The sequence below is a fragment of the Rana temporaria genome, chromosome 1 (genome assembly GCF_905171775.1).
Source record: "Rana temporaria chromosome 1, aRanTem1.1, whole genome shotgun sequence".
NCBI classification, from domain to species: Eukaryota; Metazoa; Chordata; class Amphibia; order Anura; family Ranidae; genus Rana; species Rana temporaria.
Window position 1 is genome coordinate 306,208,935 of NC_053489.1, and position 16,804 is coordinate 306,225,738.

At 43.9% G+C, this 16,804-nt stretch overlaps 1 protein-coding gene across 1 annotated transcript in view; it reads left to right on the top strand.

The window, feature by feature from the left end:
- The first annotated feature begins 829 nt into the window (after positions 1 to 829).
- The window catches only part of LINGO2 (leucine rich repeat and Ig domain containing 2), a 2,187,995-nt gene continuing 2,172,020 nt past the window's right edge, over positions 830 to 16,804 (top strand). Inside the window, exon 1 of the mRNA XM_040358558.1 lies at positions 830 to 981. The gene's annotated coding sequence lies outside the window, so the exon portion shown is untranslated. The remainder of the gene's footprint in view (positions 982 to 16,804) is intronic.

A 16,804-nucleotide genomic window follows, 5' to 3' on the forward strand; every position in this document is an offset into this window, starting at 1 on the left:
TGCTCCTGCGCCCTTTATGGATGCACCGCTGCTGATGGAATGGAGCATCACACTGATAATGACCACCACAACACTTTGATGTAAGTTTCCCCCATCCCTCTATGTATAATACGATTTTGAATCCAGTGGAAGTGCACTTAATACCGTTAGGTAAGATGATCATTGACCTTGTTAGCAATGAAAAGATCAGCAGCACCTTAGCAGTAGGATGAGCTGATTGCTGATAGCGGCACATTAGACTTAGCAAGGAGTTAATATGCTCTTGAGAAGCTGAAAGAGCTCATGCTGCAATATAGGTCAGGTGATGGGGGGTGTGGCTTCGTTGGGAAGGGCAGGCTGCAGCTTGCATGTTACCTCCAGTCCTGCGCTCCCCTCGGAGTTGAAGGGAAGTGTGCGGAGCCTGGGGCTTCTCCAGACTTCAGCACCTGGCGGCTGGACAGCTCCCCATAGCGATACAACGAGGCTGCTGGCTGCGGGCTGCTAAGGACCAGTGTGGATGGATGGTCAGAGAGTGAGAGCGAGCGCACACTTCTAAGGATATATAGCAGCTCTGGATACATAACACATCTTTTTCTGTGTTCAATCTCCTTACTTTGTACTTGCTTGGAGGAGCAAAAAACAAACAGATCTGTCTCTGCTACTTAAAGTTTGCACTCCCAATATGGTGTATTAAGGTGAAGTTTGTGTTTTGCACCTTTTTCTTGGAGGAGGTGATATTCTTCCTACTTGGATGTGATCGTGCAGGGGGGATTTCCGTGGTCACCTTGTCTACAGCTTGTGAAGTTTGGAAAATAAGGCAAAGGGAAACCTGATCAGATTTGTTCCTGCTCCACCATCCCTAAAATGGATTAATAAAAGGGTGCTTTTCTTTTTTTTCGGAAACCGAATTGCTCTTTGGAAAGAACTCTTGGATGTTTAGACTCCTGTCTTGCTGAGTGCACTTAGCTTGCGACCAGGGTAATTGACAGAGCTGCAAAGTAGGTAGGTACCTCTATCTCATCTGTCTCCCTTGATTTGATTGCATATGGCTAGCCTGGGCATAGGGAAATGAGGTTATACAGCAGAGCAGTGATACATAGCATTGAATCGGATCGCATTACCTTGCCTTGATCGATGACTGGAAGGAAGGGACATGAAGGCAGAAGCACAAGTCTGCCGGTAAATCATCTATAATCACTGTGTTTTTTTTTTTTTGTGTGATGCTGTTTGACTGGGGGTTTGCTGCAAAGATGGAACTTGCTGAAAATGCATATTAAAGCTTCATGATGAATTAAAGGGGAGGAAGACGATGTTGTTCCTAGAGCCTTTCTCATTGAATCCCTTGTTTATGTTTAAAGGGCTTCAGTTACTTTGGCTGTTGCACGTTGCCCACCCTAGATAACAGGGACATGTCACAGGTTGGCTGCTCTCAGCCTGAGAAAGAGAAATGGATAACAGTGTCATGTAATTGTGTCGATTTTGCTTGCTGGAGGGGAGGAAAAGGCAGATCAAGAGAAAGGGGTGCTTTGTAGCTTTCTACTGCCTTACGTTATTTAAATTAGTGGGTTCTTGTTAGATTTTTAGAAACAAATGCTTTACTACAATGTTCAGATGGTGCAACCAATACTTACAAGTCGTGCAAGTGGCTTTATGGAGAGTAATGGATGTCTGTGTGCAGACTCTTGCAGAAGAGTATAACAGTGTAATGTACTGAGTACCATTATTTCCTCATATGTAAGCAAAGCATGTCATTTGTTCCAGCCTTTATTCAATAGACTGGGAGAGTACATGGTTCCTAATTGTTGACATATCCTCCTGAATGTCACTAACTGTCTACCCCATGGGCATTCTAGATGTGTGGAAAAAAATGATGGAATGAAATCCATTCTTTAAATATATTAAAACCACTTATCACCTGCCACTGAGTTTGATGCGTGCTTTATATATATATATATATATATATATATATATATATATATATATATATATATATATATATATATATATGTGTATATTATATATATATATATATATATATATATATATATATATATATATATATATATATATATATATATATATATATATATATATATCAAAAGATACAACTTTCCAATTGGCTGTATTACACGTGAATTGTTAGTACCATGCACAATGATTTTACATGGTGTATAAGTACAGTAATTTCCATCAATACAAAATAATCATGCTTTCATCAGTGTACATAGCACATTTGTTCTCAAAGTACAAGTTTAATCCATGATCTAGTGTATGCTGCTTGCTTAGCACTATATCTATAGCTAAAATTAGAAGTAGATACTGTACCCCATGAAAAAGAATATCAGTTGAAAATGAACCCTTGCCATTCTCAATATTGGTACATGTTTTGTGACTTTTGCCTAAGATACCATTTTGCAGTGATTAGCTTCAGTAAACAGAGAAAGTATTTTATATGCTGTCATGTTTTAGTAAATGGGATGCAGTCAGTGTTGGCAAGAAACACATGAAATGTACTAGATGCAGGTGTTTTTCTTCACATCTTCACAACCATTTAGCCCCATACTTGCAAAGGTTGGGAGGGATCACTGCGGTGTACGTCACAGTTTGCAATCAAAGGGTTGACAACCCATCCAGCAAACACGTCTTACATGGTGCTATAGCAATACCTATTGTGTTTGTGTATACCCTCAGATTCTTGTGCATTAATTATTCATATAAAAAATAAAAAAAAGCTACTGTATCATACATTGACTTTCCTGCTTTATACTTGAACTAACTGTTGTGGTTTGGGTGGTTTTATTATAATAATAATAAAAAAAAACAACAACAAAAAAACAAGCACTCATAAGCTAATAATAACATTTAAAATAATTTCATCTATAGGTCATTAATGAGTTTGTGATCAACAATAAAATAGTGATTGAACAAGACATACATGTATGTGTTCATATATGGACCATTGTACTGCTTTGTGTCTGTATAACACTTTAATTAAATACTTAATTGTTTTCAATAATGCTGAAAAAGGCTGCTGTGACAGTATAATGACGTATATGATAGAGTAACTCTAAAGGTGTAGTTAATGTAATGTAGGCGTCAAGTTAAAAATGATGTTTCTACAAGAGCTGGAAAGAAGAAAATATTAAATCACGTAACTTGAGTATCAGATTGTGAGCAGTTAATTTATTATACATATTTTGCTGGAGGTTCTCCATTTCCATATCCTCTTGTTCAGCATCTGGAGTGTCTCTGGGGATGATGAGGAACATTTCTGTAGCTTTTGGTTTCAGCTTTGAAGAAGCTGCTGTTCCAAAATCCACCAGCTGGGGGAGAGGGTGAAAAACTTTTGAATGAGCATAAAATATTAGCCTGCAGTATAGCATGGATGTTGTATGGAATAATTCCTAAATTTTGTATGTTAGCTTTGTGAACAGTGCTAATAATTATGATATAATTCTGGAAAACACAGAGCATATCACCAACCTCATAATCGGTAATTGTTTTCATAATTGTTTTCAAAGCTGACTTGAAATAAATGCCTTTTCTGTTATTTTATATTCATATAGCAAACTGTTAGTGTAATGCAGAGCTGCTTAATCTAAAATGTCTGATCTTGTTGTGGTTTATATTTATATTTTGAAACCAGAGAATTTTGTATCAGCAAATAAAATCATAAATGTTATTGTATGTATCTACAGTAGGTGCACGCGATATTGTGTCAATCTCGCTCCCTTTCTCGGCGAGTTTGAGCACCTACGAGCCCCATCGCGGGAGCCAGCGCCGAGCTGGCTTGCCGCGATAGAGACAAAGCCGTCATAGAAGCGACGGGAGATCCGACTTGGATTCCCGCCAATTCTACACGTGTGCGGCGTTTGTTATGAATCCTGAGGGGGAAGTCCCCGCCGGATTTTAAATAAAAATCCGGCATGGGTTCCCCCCTCAGGAGCATACCGGGCCCTTAGGTCTGTTATGGGTTGTAAGGAGAGCCCCCCCTATGCCGAAAAAACAGCGTAGGGGGTCCCCCTACAATCCATACCAGACCCGTATCCAAAGCACGCTACCTGGCCGGCCAGGAAAAGAGTGGGGACGAGCGAGCGCCCCCCCCTCCTGAGCCGTACCAGGCTGCATGCCCTCAACATGGGGGGGTTGGGTGCTCTGGGGCAGGGGGTCGCACTGCGGCCCCCCCACCTCAGAGCACCCTGTCCCCATGTTGATGAGGACTGGGCCCCTTCCCGACAACCCTGGCCGTTGGTTGTCGGGGTATGCGGGCGGGAGGCTTATCGGAATCTGGGAGCCCCCTTTAATAAGGGGGCCCCCAGATACCGGCCCCCCACCCTAAGTGAATGGATATGGGGTACATCGTACCCCTAACCATTCACCTGTAGTAAAAATGTCAAAGTTAATAAACACACCACACAAGGGTTTTTAAAATAATTTATTTTTCTACTCCGGAGGCTCCCCCTGTCTTCTTTATTAGCTCTTCTACCAGGGGGAGCTTCTTCTTTGACTTCTTTGGGTGGGTGGGGGCCGCCGTCTGGTTCTCTTCCACCGCCGGGGGGGTCGCTTTTAAAAAAGCCCCCACCCCCGGCGGGTTTCCTCCGGCGTCTTCGGCGGGGGGGCTTCTTCTTCCGCTATCCCGACGGGTCTTCTCCGCTATCCGGGGGGTCTTCTCAACTCTCCGGGGGTCTCCTTCTATGTTCGCCGCTCTCCGCTGTTGACTCGGCACACCCCGGTTCTTCCTCCAGCTGTCCAGTGCCTTCTCCTTCAGTGCTGAACGTCTATCTTCTTCTTCCGTGCTGTGACGTATTCTTCTTCTTCCGGGCTGTGACGTCATCTTCTTCACTTCTCCAGATGTTGACACGCCGGCTCTTCTCGCTGAAATGGCAGGTGCGCTGCTTTCATCGGACCTATATAGGCCTCACAGTCCCATCATGCTCTGTACCTACCCATGTGATACCTACCCACGTGGGTAGGTATCACATGGGTAGGTACAGAGCATGATGGGACTGTGAGGCCTATATAGGTCCGATGAAAGCAGCGCACCTGCCATTTCAGCGAGAAGAGCCGGCGTGTCAACATCGGGAGAAGAGAAGAAGAGAAGACGTCACAGCACAGCGGCCTGAAGGGAGAAGTAGAAGTCGTCACAGAACAGCGGAAGAAGAGGAGAAGACGTCACAGAACAGCGGAAGAAGGAGAAGGCACCGGACAGCGGGAGGAAGAACCGGGGTGCGCCGAGTCAAGAGCGGAGAGCGGCGAACATAGAAAAAGACCCCCCGGAGCGGAGAAGACGTCACAGAAGAGCGGTGAAGACCCCTGAGAGCAGGAGAAGACCCCCGGAAATCGGAAGAAGAAGCTCCCCCTGGTAAAAGAGCTAAAGAAGACAGGGGGAGCCTCCGGAGCAGACTAATAAAATATTTTAATACCCTGTGTTTTTTATTTGTGTTTTTACCACTTTTCCTCCAGGTGAATGAGTAGGGGTACGATGTACCCCATATCCATTCACTTAGGGTGGGGGGCCGGTATCTGGGGGCCCCCTTATTAAAGGGGGCTCCCAGATTCCGATAAGCCTCCCGCCCGCATACCCCGACAACCAACGGCCAGGGTTGTCGGGAAGGGGCCCTGTCCTCATCAACATGGGGACAGGGTGCTCTGGGGTGGGGGGGCCGCAGTGCGCCCCCCTGCCCCAGAGCACCCAACCCCCCCATGTTGAGGGCATGCAGCCTGGTACGGCTCAGGAGGGGGGGGCGCTCGCTCGTCCCCACTCCTTTCCTGACCGGCCGGGTAGCGTGCTTTGGATACGGGTCTGGTATGGATTGTAGGGGGAAAAAACGGCGTAGGGGGGCTCTCCTTACAACCCATAACAGACCTAAGGGCCCGGTATGCTCCTGAGGGGGGAACCCATGCCGAATTTTTATTTAAAATCCGGCGGGGACTTCCCCCTCAGGATTCATAACAAACGCCGCACACGTGTAGAATTGGCGGGAATCCAAGTCGGATCTCCCGTCGCTTCTATGACGCGCACGTTGGAATGTGCTGTCACTATTCCAGTGAGTGCGAGATGTCGGCGAGATCTCGGCACCATGTCGCCGAGAATCAGCGCGATGCTGTCATGCTAAAAACACAATATCACAAACACCTACTGTATATATATATATATATATATATATATATATATATATATATATATATATATATATATATATGCCAAGTTGAGGATTGCCCTGAGTATGCAACATTATAGATCAGCTGTTTTGATCTTGTTAGTTATGTAAGTGTTTCATAAAAGCACTATACTGTGGTTTAAAATATAAATCACACTAATGATTCATGTTTGAACAGTTATGGTTACAAAGCATCCAAGTGCATGTTTCATTCTTTTTAGCCATAGGGCTGGACAACTTGATGTCATTAAATCCATTGTGAGCAGCTGTTTTGATACATTCAGAGTCTATTTGATTTCACCCACTGTGTCTGTTTCCTACTCATTATTATTTTGTCCATCAGGTATACATTTGTGTAAACAGTGTCTGATAGTTGTATTTACAATACAAATAAAAGATCTCAAGCAGTGCAAACCAATAGAATTGACAGCCTAAATATCGATGATCCTTTACATTTGTGCATTAAAGAAGGTATACAGTTTTCTCATGTACAAGGTGTCTGAGCAATAGCTGTTTAATGAAGCACATAGATCTGAGTTCAATGTTCAATCATATTCTCTATTAGAGTCAAAACTTTTGTTCTAAAACACATTGGGGGTTATTTACTAAAGGCAAATCCATTTTGCACTACAAGTGCAAACTACAAGTGCAAAGTGCAGTCACTGTAAATCTGAGGGGAAATCTGAAACGAGGGGAAGCTCTGCTGATTTTATCATCCAATCATGTGTAAGCTAAAATGCTGTTTTTTATTTTCCTTGCATGTCCCCCTCAGATCTACCGCGACTGCACTTCCAAGTGCACTTTCAGTGCACTTTGCACTTGTAGTGCAAAGTGGATTTGTCTTTCGTAAATAACCCCCCTATTGGGGGTTAGTTACGAAAGGTAAATCCACTTATCATTGCAAATGCAAACTACAAGTGCAAAGTGCAAAAAATGCTATATGGGATATACTGCGCTGTACAATAAGTGAACACAAAAATTAGCTGCCAACACAGCTGAAAAAAAGTGTAGCGCTTATTTTTGTGAAAAAGGCAGTTAACAACACATATCAAATGTTGTAAACATACATATATATGAAATCTTAATTTCAGTGACACCAAGTGACTGAGTGTGATCCGTGAAAAAAATCAGAACAAAGCAGTCCTCTATTGTGACTACACACAAATAACAGTCCAAAAGTGTAGAAAAAATGCAAGGTTGAAATGAACAGTCCCACATGGATATGACCCGCTCTGTGAAAGGATAGAGACACCACCACCAATGTAAGGGGGAGGCTTACCCGATAGTGTTGACTTGGTGAGGTTTATACCACCCAAGTCAAAACAGGCTTATATAATCAGTCAGCAATATATATCCAGCTGGTCCTGAATCCACATATCAGTCGGCACCGCAAATTCCAGTAAACATCAAGAAGTGTAATTACATGTAGTCTTGTTGGAGCCAGAGATACGGTAACCACATAACATGCGTAATGGGAAAAAAACTCACATAGTGTGATACCGTACAAGGTAGTGTTTATTAAAAAGATTAAAAATGAACACTCACATTTGGAAGAACATCATAGGCATATCACAAAGTGCAAGAGCGATGTGTGCGAATCTGGGTTGACCCCAGATGATGACTGTTTAGTTGAAAGGCGTCGGGTGGACCCATTCACACACATTGCTCTTGCACTTTGTGATATGCCTATGATGTTCTTCCAAATGTGAGTGTTCATTTTTAATCTTTTTAATAAACACTACCTTGTACGGTATCACACTATGTGAGTTTTTTTCCCATTACGCATGTTATGTGGTTACCGTATCTCTGGCTCCAACAAGACTACATGTACTTACACTTCTTGGTGTTTACTGGAATTTGCGGTGCCAACTTATATGTGGATTCAGGACCAGCTGGATACATCTTGCTGACTGATTATATAAGCCTGTTTTGACTTGGGTGGTATAAAACTCACCAAGTCAACACCATCGGGTAAGCCTCCCCCTTACATTAATGGTGGTGTCTCTATCCTTTCACAGTGAGGGTCACATCCATGTGGGACTCTTCATTTCAACCTTGCAGTTTTTTCTACACTTTTGGACTGTTATTTGTGTGGTCACAATAGAGGACTGCTTTGTTCTGATATTTTTTTTTTTCACAGATCACACGGTCACTTGGTGTCACTGAAATTAAGATGTCATATATATGTATGTTTACAACATTTGATATGTGTTGTTAACTGCCTTTTTCACAAAAATAAGCGCTACACTTTTTCAAATTTACAAGTGCAAAGTGGTAATTTCCCCCCAGCAGTGCAAGGGTGAACTTTTCCCTTTCCTGGAGGTGGGCTGTATTCTGTATCTGTATGTTTCTTTATACTCATGGCAATGTCAGGAATATACTGAGACTTTTCAGATTCTACATAGAAAGTATTCCACATTATCAAAAATAATAATTTTTAATAAGATATGGTGTGTGTGTGGAATGCATCCATGTGGAGCTTAAAAAATGTCCCAGTATATTCCTGACATAGCCAAGATCTTTCCTTTCTCTTTCAGTAAACCTGCACACTGGAAGATGCAAAACAGGTTTACAGCACAGAATCATACAGCTTGGAAGGCAAAACAGGTTGGGACTCACATGAGGAGAATATGCAGTGTGGTATCTGTCCTCTTATCTTCAGTCTGCCCCGGGGTGAGCCTTGATGTCAGCTGGGCAGGAAGCAGTGATCGGGCTGCAGTCTGTGTAGGGTCGCTTTCTCCGCCCACCTATAGAGGAGCTTTGTTACAGCCCAGGTCCAGCCTCCCAGCCTGCCGCCATAGAAAGGAAACTGGCAGATATGGGCGCATCCTCATTCATGCTTTTGGATTCTTCAGCTGCCTCCTCCTTGTCTGGGCCCGCCCACCAGCTCACTCCTGCATGCAATCAGCGGCAGGCAGTGTGGGCTCACTGAAGTTCTTTGGATCCTCCTGCACTCAGCATTAGTGTGGGGTAGACTGACACTATGCCTCTAGTGAGACGGCGGGGGAGGGGAGACACATCATACATGGAGCAATCTCATCACTTTCGGTGCAGTCCACTCTGACTTCCAGGGAGGGGGGGGCAATTGACCCCCCTTGCCCTATAGAGCGGATGCCCATGATTGAAATGGCACTAAAGGAAAACTTGGAAGTGCAGTCGCTGTAGATCTGAGGGGGACAGGCAAGGAAAATAAAAAAACAGCATTTTAGTTTGCACATGATTGGATGATAAAATCAGCAGAGCTTCCCCTTATTTCAGATCTTCCCCCCAGATTTACAGCAACTGCACTTCCAAGTACACTTTGCACTTGTAGTTTGCACTTGTAGTGCAAAGTGGATTTGCCTTTTGTAAATAACCCTCATTGTGTTGGCATCATTTCATTTTTATCTTGGTCAGTTATCAACTGTTTAGAAGTAGGGATAATTTTGCACATCCTTCTAAATAATTAGCCAAAAGTTATTATTTACATTGCAGAATTCTATGGGAAACATTAACACAATGCTTTATAATGTTCATATAATCATGTACAGTAAAACCTTGGTTTGCGAGCATAATTCGTTCCAGAAACATACTTGTAATCTAAAGCACTTGTATAGCAAAGCATTTTTTTACAGGGTATATAAGAGAGGCATCTCTAAGGCCCCGTACACACGACCGGATCGATCCGCTGAGATTGATCAGCGGATCAGTTCCAGCAGATAGATCCGGTCGTGTGTACGGCCTGGCGGACATTTTAAGGTGGATAAAAATCCAGCCGACGAATTTTCAGCGGATACAAATTTCTTAGCATGCTAAGAAATCTATCCGCTGGAATCCTGTCCGCCGGACTTATCCGGTCATCTGTACAGACTCACCGGATAAGTCCGTCCGATCCCATCCCTCGCATGCGTCGTAATGATTCGACGCATGCGTGGAAGTATTTACCTTCCAGGGTCGCGCACGTCGCCGCGTCATCGTCGCGGCGACGGCGCGTCCACGTCACCACGGATGTATTCCGCGGGGATCTTGATCTGATGGTGTGTACAGCCATCAGATCAAAATCCGCCAGAGGATTTATCCGCTGGAAATCCTCTCGTGTGTACAAGGCCTAAGTGTAGAAATAAGTTGCTAAATGTTGTACCTTCATTAAATGTAACCATATTGCTGCACTTAGAGGCTCCTCTCTTTTTTTTTATACTCAGATGTGACATGACGCTACTTTTATATCAAAACATTGCTTGTATATAAAATGTATTAAAACATTTTGCCTGTCTTGCAAAACGCTCTCAAACCAAGTTCCTCTTAACTTACCGGTATGTTCCTGCTGCAGAATTGTAACACAACACATAAAAAATTATTTATGTCAATAGTAACAAAGTCATGTAAAAAGTATTAACACAATCCTTGTTCTTGCAGCAGTTTTTTTTTATTTGAAATTCAGTCACCATGGGTAAATGTGAAGGATTTGATAACATAATTATGTTCTTTCATTCAAGGCACACTTGTATTCCATCCTTGTTTGTACTTATTTGAATTTTAATTTAGTTGCTTGTTCATGTATTCTGGTCAGTTAGCTGAGAACCTTAGTATATATACTATCAGGTTGCATTAATGGGAAAGTGAAACATTTAATGGTTATTTGCACAGTGTCATCAAATAGCATGTAATAGCCAATCAGAAATAAGCTGTTAAAGCAGACCATATATCATGCTGACCCACATGAAAAAAAAGACACAATAAAAAAAAACTCAAAGAAAATGTAAAATATACTTAGCTTCCAGTTACCTCATGTAGGCGCCAGTAATGTAACCATGGGGGTTATTTACGAAAGGCAAATCCACTTTCCACTACAAGTGCAAACTAGTGCAGTCGCTGTAAATCTGAGGGATAGGTCTGAAATGAGGGGAAGCTCTGCTGATTGTATTATCAAATCATGTGAAAGCTAAAGTGCTGTTTTTTATTTTCCTTGCATGTCCCCCTCGGATATACAGTGACTGCACTTCCAAGTGGTCTTTCAGTGCAATTTTTACGCAAGGTTTTGGGCATAATTTTTTTATTTTTGGCAGCTAAAATTAATCACATTAAATAGTCCCTATAACATATTAATAGCTCCCCAATCACTTACCTTATATCCTCCAGCTCATGTTGTGGCCGTATCCATCATATGTGTGGGCATGTGAAGCCCAGTTCCTTTTTCTTCCTGGTTTTCAGGGAGAAGTGCATGCTGGGTGATTTTTAGGCACAGTAATGCCCAGAGACTCCTGGGAAATAAGTATCATCATTTCCCAGGAGGCAATAGGGTCTTAGGACAGGAAGTTGAACCACCTAGGACCAGGAACTAGGCAGATTACAAAATCTGCCTTGTAACAGCCAGATAGAAGTGAGTAAAAACTATTTTTTTTTTTTTTTACATTAAAGGCAAGCTGTTAATAGAAAGTTCATTTTTAGGTAGAACTCCGCTTTAAGTGCACTTTGCACTTGTAGTTTGCATTTGTAGTTTGCACTTGTAGTGCAAAGTGGATTTGCCTTTAGTAAATACCACCCCCCCCCCATGTTTCACTGCAGGATTCTGGAAAAGCTGAGGATCCAAAATCTCACAAAAAGACCCTACAGCACTTTGCAGTAGTGCACAGACATGGAATTTTGTATCGTTAGCTTTCTCAGGATCTTGCAAGAAGACCCTGTGATGTCATCCTTACCTAGATGAGCACACTTAATGGGGGGAGGGGTGTATAAGCAGGGCAGGACTTGGGGTGGTGGGGGCCCCTGGGCCTAATAATCGAAGGGGCCCCCTGGAGCAGAGAAGCGGGGGCGTGGGTTGTTACCGCCGACCGATCATAGTTGTTGAGTGGGGTGGGGGGTCTGGATCCAATGACTGACCTATCAAAGTTGTTGAGGGGGGGTCAGTGCGCCGACCGAGCATACTTGTTGAGCGGGGTGGGGGATCCGCCGACCGGACCAACCGATCAAAGTTGTTGAGTGGGGGGGGGGCAGTCGCTGAATGGACTCCTTACTTCTTCCCAGGGCCGCATTCAGTAATTTACACAACAGCAGTAAAGGGGCCCCCTGGAGCATCAAAGTTGTTGAGATCGAGGGGGGGGGCGGCTGCCGAGAATTCCATCCATCCGCCGAATAATTTGAGCGGGGGGTGGGGCCGAGGATTACATCCATCCGCCAAATTTGTTGAGCGGGGGGGTGCCGAAATTGTGGGAGGAGGTTGCCACTCACGATTGCCGCAAAATTGCAGGAGGGGGTTGCCATGATTGGGCCTGGGGCCCCCTATTGGGCGGGGCCCATGGGCTTGAGCCCAGTCAAGCCCAATGGTAAGTCCAGCCCTGGGTATAAGTATGTATTACATTTTTTTTAGAGGCTGAAACATAAGCGGATCTAGTATTTTCATGCAATGCCCACTTTTACTAACCCATCTACAGCCTTTTAAAATGTAGGGGTTATTGTACTTTGCACATAGTTGGTGGATTCCTTTATTAACCTCCTTGGCGGTATGATTCTTTCAGAAAAAAAATGCTGAAAGTGGTACCATTATTTGCAAGGAAATTTGGCGTTTTATACTGTAGGCCTGTAATTCTTAGGAATAACTCACTTAAATCTGGCCAAACAAGAGTCTAATAGGCATCCCGGGTATGACATTTTTTTATAAACAAAATTATAAATTATAATATAATAAATAATTATAAATAATTATAACAAATAATAATATAATTCTAATAAAAATTATTCAATAATGTAATCAATTTAAAATCACTGAAATTTGCTCAGTTGCAGAATTGTTGCTGTCATAATTTTTTTTTTTTATGACGAGATTCCCCACAAATCGCTATCGCACAATTCTGCAAGTGATTCTAATTTATTATCGCTGTTTTCTAGCTGATCTAAAACCATTTTTGACATAAAGGGACACTTTTGGTTGCTATGGACAATCTACAGTTTTTCAGGCAGAAAGAATAGTTTTTATTATATAAAAGAACATGTAGGGCACTGGGCAGACCACTAGGGACAAGGGGGGGGTGCATTTTTGTACATACAGTACTGTAATCTATAAGATTACAGTATACTGTATGTATAGTGTTTGTTTACCTTTTTTAATTTGGCGCCGATCTCCGCCCCCGTGCGTCGTAACGTCGCAGGGAATGGTGATCGGCACCACAGGAGGACACTGTGTGAATCGAGCGAGGTCCCGCTTGCTCACACAGCGCGGTGGCATCGCTGGATCCAGGAACAAGGTAAGCCAGTGCGCGCTGCAGGCTCTGCATAGCTACCCCGAGCGTGACTCGGGGTTACCGATTTTGGCACAAAAAATCCACCCCGAGTCACGCTCGGGAATACCGCCAGGAGGGTTAGAGGGTCAATGTACTCCATATTATTGTTGCAGTGTTTATAGTCGATTTTGGAGATGTAAGTTGCCTAACTGCTAATAACTCTCCTACTATATTTCTGTTGCTGGTAAAACCTCTCCTGCTGTATTGATGTTGAATAGTCAGGCCTATATATTTGCTGTAGAAAAAATAAAAATATATTTTTATTCATAGTATATCATGAATAATGCATTAAGTAAAAAAAGGAAAAAATAAGAACAGCCACTTAGCAGCAAGAAGACTGGGAATCCTACGTGGCCAGATATAGATAGAATCACGCAGTTGCTGCAGATTTTTTGCAGATCCATGATTCAAATCTCCCATTCCACTCCATTTCAAAGAACCTCTATTGGATTGAGATCTGGTGACTGTGGAGGCCATTGGAGTACAGTGAACTTATTGTCATGTTCAAGAAACCAGATTGAGATGATTTGAGTTTTGTGATAAGGTGCATTATCCTGCTGGAAGGAGCCATTAGAAGATGGGTACACTGTAGTCATAAAGCGATGGACATGGTCAGCAACAATACTCAGGTAGGCCGTGTAGTTTAAACGATGCTCAATTGGTACTAAGGGGCCCAAAGTGTACCAAGTAAATATCCTACATACCATTACACCACCACCACCAGCCTGAACCATTGATACAAGGCAGGATGAATCCATGCTTACATGTTGTTTACACCAAATTCTGACCCTACCATCTAAATGTCGCAGCTGAAATACAGACTCATCAGACCAGGCAACATTTTTCCAATCTTCTATCGTCCAATTTTGCTGAGCCTGTGTGAATTGTAGCCTTGGTTTCCTGTTCTTATCTGACAGGAGTGGCACCCAGTGTGGTCTTCTGCTCCTGTAACCCATCTGCTTCAAGGTTTGATGTGTTGTGCGTTGGTATTCTGCATACCTTGGTTGTAACAAGTTATTTGAGTTACTGTTGCCTTTCTATCATCTCAAACCAGTCTTTCAATTCTCCAACAAGACATTTTTGTCCACACAACTGCCACTCACTGGATATTTTGTTTTTGGACTCTGTAAACCCTAGAAATTATTGTGCGGGAAAATCCCAGTAGATCAGCAGTTTTTTAAATAATCAGACAAGCCCATCTGGCACCAACAACCATACCATGTTCAAAGTCGCTTAAATCCCCTTTATTCCCCATTCTGATGCTCAGTTTGAACTTCAGCAAATCATCTTCACCACGTCTAGATGCATTGAGTTGCTGCCATGTGGTTGGCTGATTAGGAATTTGTGTTACCAAGCAATTGAACAGGTGTACCTTATAAAGTGGCCGATGAGTGTGTATGTGTATATATATATATATATATATTAGAAATATATATATTTTTATGTAATTGATCACATAAACTCTGTACTAAGGGTCTTGGGGAGGCCAGAAAAACGGACCACAGCCAGCAAAATAACCACACTGGGAAGGATATGCTTCTAGGAAGGGTCACAAGGTATTTCACTAAACAGAAAAAATAGAAAAAGAAAGGATACTTTTTAATGCAAGTACTTGGTACAACATACTAGGGGTGTCAAATATCGATGCATCGCGATTCGGGTGTTTCCGATAAGGCACCGATGCATGCGACCCTGGTAATCGATGCCCAGCCCCGCCCCGTCCCTCCAGGGAGAGCGCTCCGTTCTATGGTACTTTTTTTTTTTTTACACAGCTCGTGTGACTGCCCGGCCCGCCTTTCTCCTAATGTCCACTCTGCGTGCTCTTCAGTGTCTCCACTCTGCTCTTACGTCCTGGCGTCAGCCCCGCCCACTGTCTGTAACTATCAGATCAATAAAAAGGCGGGAGGGGCTGAGGGTGACGAAAGCGCTGGCTCCCTTATGATTTTTTTTAAGCCAGTGACCACCTCCGGCCACCGGCGCTCGCTGCAGCTGTGCCTGCCTGGCTCTGTGTACTCCGAGTCCTCGCCTCTCACTACTTCGCTGCTGAGCGTTTCACTTCCTCCTCAACCCGGGTGGCGCGGCTGCTGCTGCACACTGTGTGTGTTCTCTTCAGCTGCTGCCCGGGTGTAACGTCACTTGTACCAGATGCATGGCCCCGACTCGAGCCAGTGCGGTAACGGGGGGGGCGGATTGCGATCGGGGTGTCCTCCGAGGTGAGCTGTTGCTATAGGGGGGGGGGCTTGGCATGGTGTCTGACCGCCACCAAGTCACACCTTAGCCGTAGAGAGCTGGTGTGGATAAGGAGAAGTGTGTCAGGAGCCCTGTGTCCTGAGATGGTCTGATAAGGGGGGGTGGGGGGGGCACAGTGAATGCATATGACGGGCAAAGTGGTGGCATTTGCCAGGCACAGTGGTGGCATTTGTTGCACAGTTGCTGCATTTGATGGGGCACAAGTGGCTGCATTTGACGGGACACAGTGTTGGCATTTGACAAGCACAGTGGTGGCATTTGACGAGCACAGTGGTGGATTTGATGGGCACAGTGGCTGCATTTGATGTGGCACAGTCACTGCAGTTAATGGGGCACAAGTGGCTGCATTTGATGGGGTACAAGTGGCTGCATTTAATTGTAACAGTGGCAGCATTAGATGGGCACAAGTGGTGGCATTAGACTGGGCATAGTGGCTGCATTTGATGGGGCACATCTCTTCTGAGAGCTGTCATTGGTTGCTAGGACCGCCAGCTTGCTATCAACCAATTGCGTCATGTGTTCCCGCCCCCTGCAGAGTTCGTCTCCTTTTCAGCTACTGTCTTCTGCTTGCTGACTACAGGGCCTTGTAGCAACACGACTTGTTATCGGCAGGCCAAAGCATCTTGCCATCTTTCCTGCGACCATCAGATCCCATCCAGCAAGCAACACACTGTGTCAGCAGGTTAGTTTCAAAATCAAATCAAAATGGTTGGGGGGGAGGGGTGACAGTCTCTGACCGTCTCCTGTACTATGTCTGCAGTCTCTGATCATCTCCTGTATCATGTCTGCAGTCCCTGACCATCTCCTGTAGTAGTTCTGCAGTCCCTGACCATCTCCTGTAGTAGTTCTGTAGTCCCTGACCATCTCCTGTAGTAGTTCTGCAGTCCCTGACCATCTCCTGTATCATGTCTGCAGTCCCTGACCATCTCCTGTAGTAGTTCTGCAGTCCCTGACCATCTTCTGTATCATGTCTGCAGTCCCTGACCATCTCCTGTAGTAGTTCTGCAGTCCCTGACCATCTCCTGTAGTAGTTCTGCAGTCCCCGACCATCTCCTGTAGCATGTCTGCTGTGTTTAGACTTTGCTACATGCAGGAAGTGTTATTGTGTGTTAATGGAGTATTTAAATTGTTTTTTTATGAAAGGCATGCGCACTTGCA